Below are 11,646 nucleotides of genomic sequence, written 5' to 3'. Positions count from 1 at the left end.
TGGGACTTCGTAGTGAACAAGTCTAAGAAGTTCTCTGCCATCATGGAACTTACTAGGAATATTAGAGAAGCACCTAGAGGAAACGTTTTTTATTTATGTAGTTATAAAGCCAACACAAACAGATCCACCAAAATCTGGGAAGAATACAAATACTCATATAACACTTAATATGTGTGAGACGTTGACCAAAACGTTTACATAGAACAGCTCATTTAAACTTAAAACAATCTGTGAAGTGAATTCTGTTAATATCTCTCTTTAATGTGTGAGGAAAATAACACAGAGAGGCTAAGTAAGTTGCCTAGGGTCAACCCAGCCAGCAAGTGTTGGAGTTGAGCTTCTCTTCATTCCAGATGGTCTAGCTCTTGTTTTATATTTTGAACTATATTTTATGTTAGTGTTGCAATTATTATTCATTAAATTTTTAAGCGAAAGCATATTAATTCAAGTAATTTTCGTACAATAAGACCTTGGTGTTCATTATTCGCAGCAGCAGTACAAGTTAAAGAGAAAAGAATGGTAAAGACCTTGATTGGAAATTACCAAAGTAGGAAGAAAATACTTTATATGCTATGCTTTAACTTTAAAAATATTTTTTAGAAACATTAGTTTTATTTTTTCAAGTATACAAATAATTAAAATTCATTGTAGAAAATTTGGAAATATAGAAAAGTAAAAAGAAAAAATGTCATCAATAATCAATCTCATTATCCAGAAAGGATATTTTATTTCCTTTTAGTCTTTTTTGCGTATGTATGATTTACATACATAATTAAGACAATGGTATATAATTACAAATCAAGCTCATATCCTACTTATTGCCTCTATTACTATAACACGAATATATCTCATGGCATAAGAAAGCTATTTCTAAAACTTATTTTTGAAAGCAACTCCCCATCCCATCTTTTGAGGAGAAGAGAATTCTCTTTCACATGATCCCTTGACACTAATGTTATGCAGAACATGCTATTTAACTGAGCCAGCCTGGTGGCTGGAGAGTAATGTGTCCTTTCTATCTTTAACATGTCCAGAAGGATCACCTGCAAAAAAACCCCTAAGTTATTGCTTAACAACTATATAAATGACTTGTGTCAAGAGAGCAATCCAAATCTCTCTAAATAAGAGACCACCCTCCTGAAGAGGAAATCTTCTCAATGGAAGGAAGTGCATATGTACCCTTTGTAACGTTATGATGCTACTCGCCATTTTCTGAACCCCGTGAGAGCTCCTGAGCAAGTGAGATAAATGTGTCAAATCACAAGTACTTTTGATTCCCAGAGTATGCCACCCTGAAGCCTCATGTTCGTGTAGCTCACCAGCATTTTACCATAGCCATGATTTACTTGGTATGATTCCAGTGTATTGTTGGAGGAAATAAATAATGTTGCACTGTATATAGTTATCTGGGAGACTAGGCCTTTGACAGGGGAATTACCCATTGAAAGATGGATGGCAAATGTTGCCGGTCACCAGAGAATGTCTGAAAGTATTGGCTTGTTTCTAAATGATTCTTTATTTTTTTAAATTTTTTTATTTTTTTAAAGATTTTATTTATTTTTTTGACAGAGAGAGACAGCCAGCGAGAGAGGGAACACAAGCAGGGGGAGTGGGAGAGGAAGAAGCAGGCTCCAAGCAGAGAAGCCTGATGTGGGGCTCGATCCCAGAACGCCGGGACCACGACCTGAGGCAAAGGCAGACACTCAACGACTGCGCCACCCAGGCGCCCCTATTCTAATATTTTTAATATCTCCTGTTTCTGCGGTTATACTTCTATTTTATTATTTGTGTTACTATTGTGTTTTTTCTCTTTTTTATTTATTAGAGTTGCTAGAGGTTTGTTCATTAAGTTGGTCTTTTTAAAGAAGCAATTTGGGGGTTAAAGGTTTTATTTCCATCAAATTTCTGTTTTGATCTTTATTACTTCCTTCTATTTTTGTTGTTTTTGTTCTTTTCCAATTTCGTATGTTGCATGCTCTGTTCATTTCTTTTCAGTCTTTTTCTTACCAATAGATGCATCTAAAAAGACTATAAACTCCTCTGACTAATATTTTGACTGTATCCCACAGGTTTTTTTCTTCTTATCTACTTTATTGAGGTATGATTTACATACCATAAAACTCACCATTTATTTTTTTTAATATTTTTTTTATTATATTATGTTAGTCACCATACAGTACATCCCTGGTTTTTGATGTAAAGTTTGATGATTCATTAGTTGCGTATAACACCCAGTGCACCATGCAATACGTGCCCTCCTTACTACCCATCACCAGCCTATCCCATTCCCCCACCCCCCCCCTGAAGCCCACAGTTTGTTTCTCAGACTTTAAAGAAAACGTCTGTAGAACAAATAGAGAGGTCGTATAGTTTGAATCCCAAATTGTGCTAGCAAAGCAAGGATCTTGTGGCTTAGAGAGCACTTTTCTTTCTTAGGTCAAGGAGAGAGAAAAGTCAAAAGAGAGTGAGAAAAGAAAACTCAATTGCTCCAAAGCCCACCACTACCAGCACCACCGCCACCAATGACAAAAATGAAACCCCCAATTCCAATTATAATAGAAGAGCAGACAAAGTTGAAGGGAGAGAGCAAAGGATGAGAAAAGGAAGCAAAATGGTGGGAAACATGCAGTGATTCTACTCAGTAGTATTAATTGAATAAATTATCCAGCCTGGTCTGCTATCTGTTTCAGAGTCTAAAAGTTGAGTGTCAGGTGTTTCATTAGAGATTGTGCAACTTTGAAATACGGCATATCTTTATTTTCCTGTCTTGGAACAAAAGAACAGAATAATAAAAAACTCCATTTACCTATTAAGGTCTTGATCAGGATGGAGTGTATCTTAGACAATGTTATGAGGATTATTTTAAAATAATAATGAGGCCCTTTACTAGTTTTATGATGAATACATCTTTTTGCAATATTCTGCAATCTAATTTATGTCCTTTATGTCATTTTATGATTAGTACATTTATCATGAGTTTTAAAAAAACCCAGCTATTTACCAGTATCAAATGGAAAGTCCTGAAATGATATATAGTTACCGAGTGAGTACAGTGTGTCCAATGCTCATCTAAAAGACTAATGTGAATTTTTTCATTTAATTCCCATGAAAATTCTGTGAGTTAGGTGGTGTTACTATACCATTTTTCAGCTGGGAAAACTGGACAAAAAAGAGGTAGCTTAAGAGTGGTCCACGGTCTGATTCCAGATGCTATTCTCTTTATATCTGTATTAAGTAAAACAAGTCAGGAATAAATTGGATTTCTTTAAATATACTTCATAATTTTATTAGTATTTCCAACAGTCACTCAAATAATATTTATCAAATGCCTTCTAGGTCTAAGTTACTGTATTGTCCTGGTGTTATCATGTGACTAATACACAGACGTAGCTGTTGAGCTGTGAGCAGGTCACGCATGAACTCAAAAGTGGACTGAAAGTGAGTGCATAATATGGCTCTGGAAGGAGAGTTTCCTAAGACAAACAGTTTTTCCTGCATACCAGTAGAACATCTTATTGATTTTATGTTGAAAATGAGAGTCGGCAAGGGGCGATTGGATGGCTCAGTCAGTCAAGCGTCAACTCTTGACTTCAGCTCAGGTCATAATCTCAGGGTCATGAGATCGAGCCCCGCATAGGGCTCTGTGCTCAGTGGGGAGTCTGCTTGAGATTCTCTCTCTCCCTGTACCTCTCCCCTCTTGATCTCTCTGTCTCTTCAAGTAAATAAATCTTAAAAAAAAAAAAAAAAGAAAATGAGAGTCTGCATTAAAGTCGTGTTCACGTGCATCCCTGCCACATGAAATGTGCATAGAGATTATTAAAAACAAATTATTTGTTAATTTTATATGCATCGTAAACACAGGTTTGGGTGCCCTGGGTCCATTTCAATTTTGCAATGTGAGCATTTCCATAAAGAGAAATACCTTAAAATATATACGTTGGTGGGGCGCCTGGGTGGCACAGCGGTTAAGCGTCTGCCTTCCGCTCAGGGCGTGATCCCGGCGTTCTGGGATCGAGCCCCACGTCAGGATCCTCTGCTATGAGCCTGCTTCTTCCTCTCCCCCTCCCCCTGCTTGTGTTCCCTCTCTCGCTGGCTGTCTTTATCTCTGTCAAATAAATAAATAAATAAAATCTTAAAAAAAAAATAAAATATATATGTTGGATTTGTGAGGCTTTTATTCTAACCTTAGCTTTGCTAGAACTGTTGACTGTGTTATTAGGCAAGTTGCAACTACTGTTTTACATCAAGTATCTCATCTACCAAGTGATGATAATGCCTATCAGAGGTTCAGGAGAAAATGATGCCCTAAGTTTTTGGTAGAATTCTCAGCTCTGTGGTAGGGCAAGGAAGAGAAACACAAACTGCCTTTGTCCACCTTGAATAATTATTACATAGGAGACCCTAATCCATGATCTCAAGTTAATAAGGGGGAGCCACCTGAATGGGCCTAACTTGAAAGGTTATAGGTTTAAGCAGATAAAGGAGATTAGGAATAGCAGGCATATTGTGAAAGCGAATTTTGCTCTAGGAGTACTTGTTTTCCTGAGGATGTTGAAGTATGAGACGAAACCATGGAGACGGAGCGATGCATTGGATAAGCTGTTTACACAGTGTGCCAGAGGTGAGAGGATGAAGGTGAGGAGTGAGGCCCTTGAGCCATGAGCAGGTCACACATAAACTAGAAAGTAGACTGAGGGCATAATATGACTCTGGAAGGAAAGGTTCCTAAGCCAAAGTATTATTCCTGGAATACCAGTAGAACATCTTATTGTTTCCGTATTGAAAATGGGAATCTGCATTAAAGTTGTTTCGTTGGGTTCATATGCTTGTGATTTTCTGAAGTTCATAATAAGCATACTAGGAACGGCTTCACTGTTGTAGTTCACATCAGAAAGTAATTAACATCATCATGTGGGTCAGTGGAGATCTTCCAAGGGCCATAAAATATTTTTTCACTTTATTTGCATCATTTTGTTCTTCTGGCTATGCTTTCTAAGAGATAATTTGCAGACGATAAATCATGCCCTAAATTCGTAGCTCTTATTCTGCATCTCCTTCCTGCATCGTACTCCATAAAACCAACCCCTGGTGGAACAGAATTGTCTTCTTTTGAAATATCCATGTTAAAAACTGAATTTGTAAATGTCCACAACTTTTATAACTAAAATTGTGGTAGTAGAGAATGAATTCATGCATCAAATTATAAATCAATGGTGATTACTTTTGTTTGTTTATAACTAAAAACTAATGACTTCGTTAAAAAAAAAAATCTTTTTTTCTGGGCATGGGCAAAGTAGTAGCCATGTAGACCAAAGTGTGGGTCATGGGCAGGCAACACCACCATTACCCACTAAGTGGTTAAAACTGTAAATTCACAGGCCTCATTCTAGAACTCCTAAATCAGATACTTTATAAGTGGAGCCCAGAAATACATGTTTTAGCCAGCTCTTCAGGTGATTGTAATGCAAACTAAAATTTGAGAAGGGCTAGTTAATATCATTTCTACTCAGATTGTCTCTTGACCATATGATCCCCCGGGATATAAGGTGGTGAGGTCAGCCAGTTCCTGGAACAACTCTATTCCTCCTTACACAGAAGAACCCAACCTTACCCAGAATCTTTGGTCCACATCTAACCATCTCTAGCCAGCACTAATATTTCACAAGAAAAGTTATATTACAAGAAAATAAGTTTAAAAAGATACTAGAATTATTGAATTTGCTCAGCAGTCAACCCCATTTCATGTTTATTGCTTTAAATCTAAAATACAGTGCCAATTTTATTTTATATTGTGGATACTGTGGAATTTTTTTAAACCAAAAGCCTTGATAGAGAAAAAATTTTCAATAAAGGGGATATGTTCTGAAAGTAGGAGACTTGAATTTTTATTTTATTTCTGTCAAGTGCTGAGTGACTTAGGAAAAGTTTCAACTTCTTAAGATCAAATGAAAATAAAGGCTTGGACATTGAGATTACTTTGAGGCTTGATGGTTTCATTCTTTCAAATGTTAATATTTTGGAATTATAATTAAATTCAATAATTGAACATGAATATATATTAGGTTGTTTATTTTATGCTCTGCAAAGGTAATTCCCAGGAATTAAAAAAAAAATTAGTCTAGTGGGGGCACCTGGGTGACTCCATCAGTTAAGCATCTGACTCTTGATTTTAGCTCAGGTCTTGATCACAGGTTGGTGAATTCCAGCCCTGTATTGGACTCCACGCTGGGTGTGGAGACTACAAAAAAAAAAAAAAAAAAAAAAAAAAATTAGTCTAGTGAGAAGGGAAAAAATTACATAAACAACTGAAAACAATACGTATTTAATATTATTGTCTTTTTATAAATTTTATATGTTTTAACTTACAAAAATGTCATGTATCAAAATAAATAATTGACAGTTTAGAACTATTCCCTGCGGTATTATGAGGTAGACCAGAGAGCATTTATTAATTACACTTTTAAAGTTTTCTTGATTACTGAGGATACAGTAGTAAACAGGAATAATAATAATAATCCCAGGTACTGAAGATACAGTAGTAGTCACTCTTTATTACTCAGACAATATTCTGGAAGCAAAGTACCTGGAACTATACTTAGCAGACTCACATAAAATGCATACTTGTTAAATGAATGAAATACAGTGTTAAAAATGTTAAGGCCAGTAGTTTAGATATGATTCGAAGAGTGTCTCCCTAATAACTCCCTTAAGTGTTGTGGCCAACAATTTTTCATGACTTATATAACTATCAAAAACGTCATCTATGGCACCCACCAGTGTAAATAAAGAAAAATAATAACAGCTTAGAAAAACCTCTGAAATGTGATATCAGTGAATCGAATGGGCAGTGATTGTATGTGAATTTTAAAACCTTCTCCATGCATTAAATTAAAAAATAAATAAGCCCAATTTGCAAAAGAAAAGAAGAACAAGAGTAGAAAAATCCTGTTTGTGCTTATGAAAAGGCAAGATAAAGAAAATATATTTGACAGAAAAAGTATAGCTTCAATTAAAATATTTTTTAAAATGTAACTTCAATTAAAGAATAAAATGAAAATATATGAGTGAGCAAGTTTGATTGAGGAATTTGAATGGAAATTTAATTCATTTTCTTACAAAAACCAAATCAAATCATTTTTTTCTTTTTGATCACTATCCATTGAGAACACTATGTTTCTTTTCGTATCTCTTTTCTTAATTTTAGTATTAAATATCCTTACAATTCAGTTTCCCCATTTTCAGAATAGATACCATAGGTCCTTTAATTTCCTCTCTCCGCTCATATTTCGTGTGTTCTTTGTTCTCATACTCCTGTACCTTCAAACACTATTAAGTGGCAGAAAATGAGCTATTTAGAAAATGAAAATAAAGTTTATCAGGATATTTTTCAGGATACTATACATATTCTTAATAACTGTTTCTTTTTTTTTCAGGGAATTTTGACTTTAATATAATATAAGCTTTTGAATTAATTGGAAGTACAGTCGAAAGGTCATCCTGATGTTAACCCAGAAAATCTCCAGGAGAAAAGGCATATTTTTTTATTGTCTACTAAGACCAAGAAATCTTATTTCAACCTTGCTAAGCTCGGCATGACAATCTAACATGCTGTGCCACTCTGATTTGTCCAAAAAAAAAAAATCTTTCAACTTTTAAAAATTTTCTTCTGATTGTTTGGTTATAGGATGAAAAATTTCTGGGGCTATGGTAGACAAAAGAAACAAATTATGAAGCTGTAACACTAATTACTAATGACAGGAAGGCAAATGACATTCATACGGAAAAATATTTCTCCTCCTGAAGTACTTAAAAATCATCTATTAAAGATTACTTCGATTCATGATACAATTCACTTTTTTTCGAGAGAGAGTGCGCGTGCATGTGGGAGAGCGGGGTGGGGGTGGGAGTGGGGCTCGGTCTCACAACCCTGAGATGATGACCTGAGCCAATATCAAGAGTCAGATGCTTAACCAACTGAGCCATCCAGGTGTCCCAAGATTCAATTCAATTTAATTCAAGATTGCTTCTCAAGGATAACACAAGAAAATAACATTACATTCATATTCATATATATATATATATATGCATATATATATATGGTTGGACAGTTTAAATTCTATCTTTATAGATAGATATTTTATAGATATTCTATCTTTAAACTGTAATACATTAAAAAGTTTCTCATCTTCAACATATTCTAACTAATTAAACATATTCTAGCATAATATAGCATAACATATTTAGTTTATAGTCTGTACGGTATCTTTCCAGTTTTTTAGTCTCTCAAAGAAAATGAGAAAGATCATAAATCTGTAAGCAGAGTCCTCTCCAAATAACTACATTGTCCTCTATGATTAAGAATAATATTCTTAAAGTACATGATCCAAAGTGAACTTGAGAATTAATTAAAAAATTGAAAAGTAAAAATGAAATTTGAAAATAAAATTTAAATTATCTGCAAAATTACCTTATATGCAGAAATATGTTATGAGATGCCAGCTAAGGCCACTTCACTAAAAGTCAATGATTATAGAGGATAAAAATTTGGCAATTATCAACACTACATCAAAAACTAATGACGTACTGTATGGTGACTAATACAGTAAAAAATAAAAAAATATTAGCAATTATCAGGCTGCTATTTCTTCTTATTTTTTCTTTAAATGGTTGATATATGTTAACATATTAGTGTTCTCAAACTAAATATACACATTTTTCATTATAAAGTCCCTTGTAAAATTTGACAATGTATTAATGCTGTTTGAAACCAAATTAATGCTATATCAAAAACAAACCCCTCAATTTTAAAAGAACAATATTTAAATGATAGGTTATAGTGACAGTGCAGGCTTTAATAACACTGAGTGAATATTTTAAATTCTATCTGGTGACAGCTATGACCAATGGTTATGAATTCAAAATTGATTACTTTTCTTGAAATAAACGATGCAATTTCCTATGCTTAATTTTTACAAAGATTGCATCGCTTATAATGGAGGAATGCTTGTTGGTATTTATTCTCTGCGAGTTTAGCGATGGTTCCAGACTGTCTCCACACTGTCATTTGTTCACATATCCATGGCAACAGCTTGGCTTGCCTCTGAACGTATTCAGCTAGAGCCACAGAGGTGCAGCGATATGAACAAATCGCATGCAGTGTTTTTGGGGGGTTGTCAAGATAGCTTACATGTTTCAGGCATTTTCTACTGTATTATATAATGTCTCTTAGACATTATAGAATTAGAGAGTCCCAATGCTGCACCATTTAAGACCTCCCTATTCACTGTTCTCCCTCAAAATAGACATTAGCCATCATCTTCTTAAGAAAACTGGACTTAGGTCCAAAGGAAATGCCATGCCCTCATTTATACTCTCCATGTGCTCTGTAAAGGCTTCTTTCAGAGCATCTATAGTGATTCATTGAATCAATTTATTCATCTTGCTTACCTTTTCACTTTTATTGAGATATAATTGACATATATCACCATATAAGTTTAAAGTGTTATCTTACTAATTAACTTACAATATCTATTTCCCTCATGTAGACTCATGTGCCCCATGACCTGACTTTTGCATATTCAGCTCCTGGCCCCAAACCTAGCACATCTAGTCATTTATTTAACAACTATGTGTTAAATGCCTACTCAGAAGTAGAGTAGAGTGGTGGTTAAGAACTCATTAGTTGTGTGATTATGGGTGCTTGTTTTACCACTCTTTGCCCCGTTTTCCTCATTTGTAAAATGAGTGTAATATAGCATTTATCTTGCAAGGTTGTTATTGGGATTAAATTGTCAATGAATGTGAAGTGCATAAAGTCAGCTGTGCACAAAATGCATAAATGTAAGCTATTGGTATTACTACTGCTAGTCTGGAACTATTCTGGGCCTTGGTAATGTAACAGTAAACAAAAATAGCAGGAGTGGAGGGAGACAGATTAAATAAGTAGCAGACAATTTAGATAATTTTAATTGTAATTGAGATTGCAAGGACAATGAAACAGGGCAATGTTATAGAGAATTTGGGGGAAGCAAAAATAGATTGGGTAATCAAGCAAGGCCATTCTGAGGAGGTGAAATCTGAGTTTATACCCGAATTATGAAAAGAATCAGCTGTAGAAAATTTGAACTGGAAGCAAACTTTGCATATACAAAAAATAGAAAGAAGTTCAGTATGTGTGCAGCTAGATAAATGTTTATTTGAATGAATTATTGGAAGACTGAATGCATTATCCTATTTGAACATATTCAAATGCAAACCCAAAAGATATATCCCAACATTTGGTTTATATTTTTTATGATCAAATGCTATTGTCTATTAAGAATTCAGAAAATACTATTTTTAAAATTTCTGAATCTGAACAATGTAAATTGGTGTAGAATAGTACTAATTTCCTGGATATTTTTAAAGTAATATTGTCTGACAATTATTGAAGGTTTAACAAGAATGTTCTAAACTCATACCAATAAAGTGAATTCTCAAAACCAACTTCTTTTTTTTTTTAAACATTTTATTTTTATTTATTCGACAGAGATAGAGACAGCCAGCGAGAGAGGGAACACAAGCAGGGGGAGTGGGAGAGGAAGAAACAGGCTTATAGCCGAGGAGCCTGATGTGGGGCTTGATCCCATAACGCCGGGATCACGCCCTGAGCCGAAGGCAGACGCTTAACCGCTGTGCCACCCAGGCGCCCCTCAAAACCAACTTCTGAGTATAAATATCTTATATCATGAGGCACAAAGAAGTTCCACAGTAGCCGAACTGTGACAGGAGCCGAGATGCCCTTCAACAGATAAATGGATAAAGAAGACATGGTTCATATATACAATAGAATATTACTCAGCCATCCGAAAGTATGAATACCCACCATTTGCATCAATATGGATAGAACTGGAGGGGATTATGCTAAGTGAAATAAGTCAAGCAGAGAAAGACAATTATCATATGGTTTCACTCATATGTGGAGCAAAAGCAATAGCATGGAGGACATTAGGGGAAAGAAGGGAAAACTGAAGGGGGGATATCAGAGGGGGAGACCAACCATGAGAGACTATGCACTCTGGGAAACAATCTGAGGGTTTCAGAGGGGAGGGAAGTGGGGAGATGGGTTAGCCCGGTGATGGGTATTAAGGAGGGCACGTGTTGTAATGAGCACTGGGTGTTATATGCAAATAATGAATCATGGAACACGACATCAAAAACTAATGATTTACTGTATGGTGACCAACATAACATTAAAAAAAAAGAAAAAAAAAAGGAGTTAAGTAACTTGCCCAAGGTCTCAAATAGAGTAAGTTGCAGAGCCTGAGCTAAACCTTACCAATCTGTTCTTAGCGACAGTAGAAACCTATCCCCCTGGCAAATTCAGATAAAAGTGACTCTTCCGACTTCATACATTAGAATGGTTATTTATTTAATTTGGTATGATGTGTACTTACATGTACGGACATGAGTGTTTTCCCTCAGAAAAAGTCATCGGCATATATTTAAGGTCACATTGTGAAACCCATGAGGATTGGTGCCTGTGGTACCAAGGATTCTCTGAGAGCTTTCTGAATCCTCAGTCAGGATGGAGGGATCTGAGCACAAGCCCCTGTAGTGAGGTGGATGAACTTGCCCTCTGGGTTGTCAAGTGGCAGGGCTACAGCT

General features: G+C 35.3%; 1 long non-coding RNA gene across 2 annotated transcripts in view; it reads right to left on the bottom strand.

The window, feature by feature from the left end:
- Positions 1-6,070: 6,070 nt before the first annotated feature.
- The window catches only part of LOC113255796 (uncharacterized), a 53,087-nt gene continuing 47,511 nt past the window's right edge, over positions 6,071-11,646 (bottom strand). For both annotated transcript variants that reach the window (XR_003316445.3, XR_007187962.1), the window contains one exon: positions 6,071-6,238. This is a non-coding gene — a long non-coding RNA (uncharacterized LOC113255796). The remainder of the gene's footprint in view (positions 6,239-11,646) is intronic.

This window comes from Ursus arctos, unplaced genomic scaffold, assembly GCF_023065955.2.
Source record: "Ursus arctos isolate Adak ecotype North America unplaced genomic scaffold, UrsArc2.0 scaffold_11, whole genome shotgun sequence".
In the NCBI taxonomy this organism is placed as follows: Eukaryota; Metazoa; Chordata; class Mammalia; order Carnivora; family Ursidae; genus Ursus; species Ursus arctos.
This window is presented reverse-complemented; position numbering and strand designations above follow the sequence as displayed.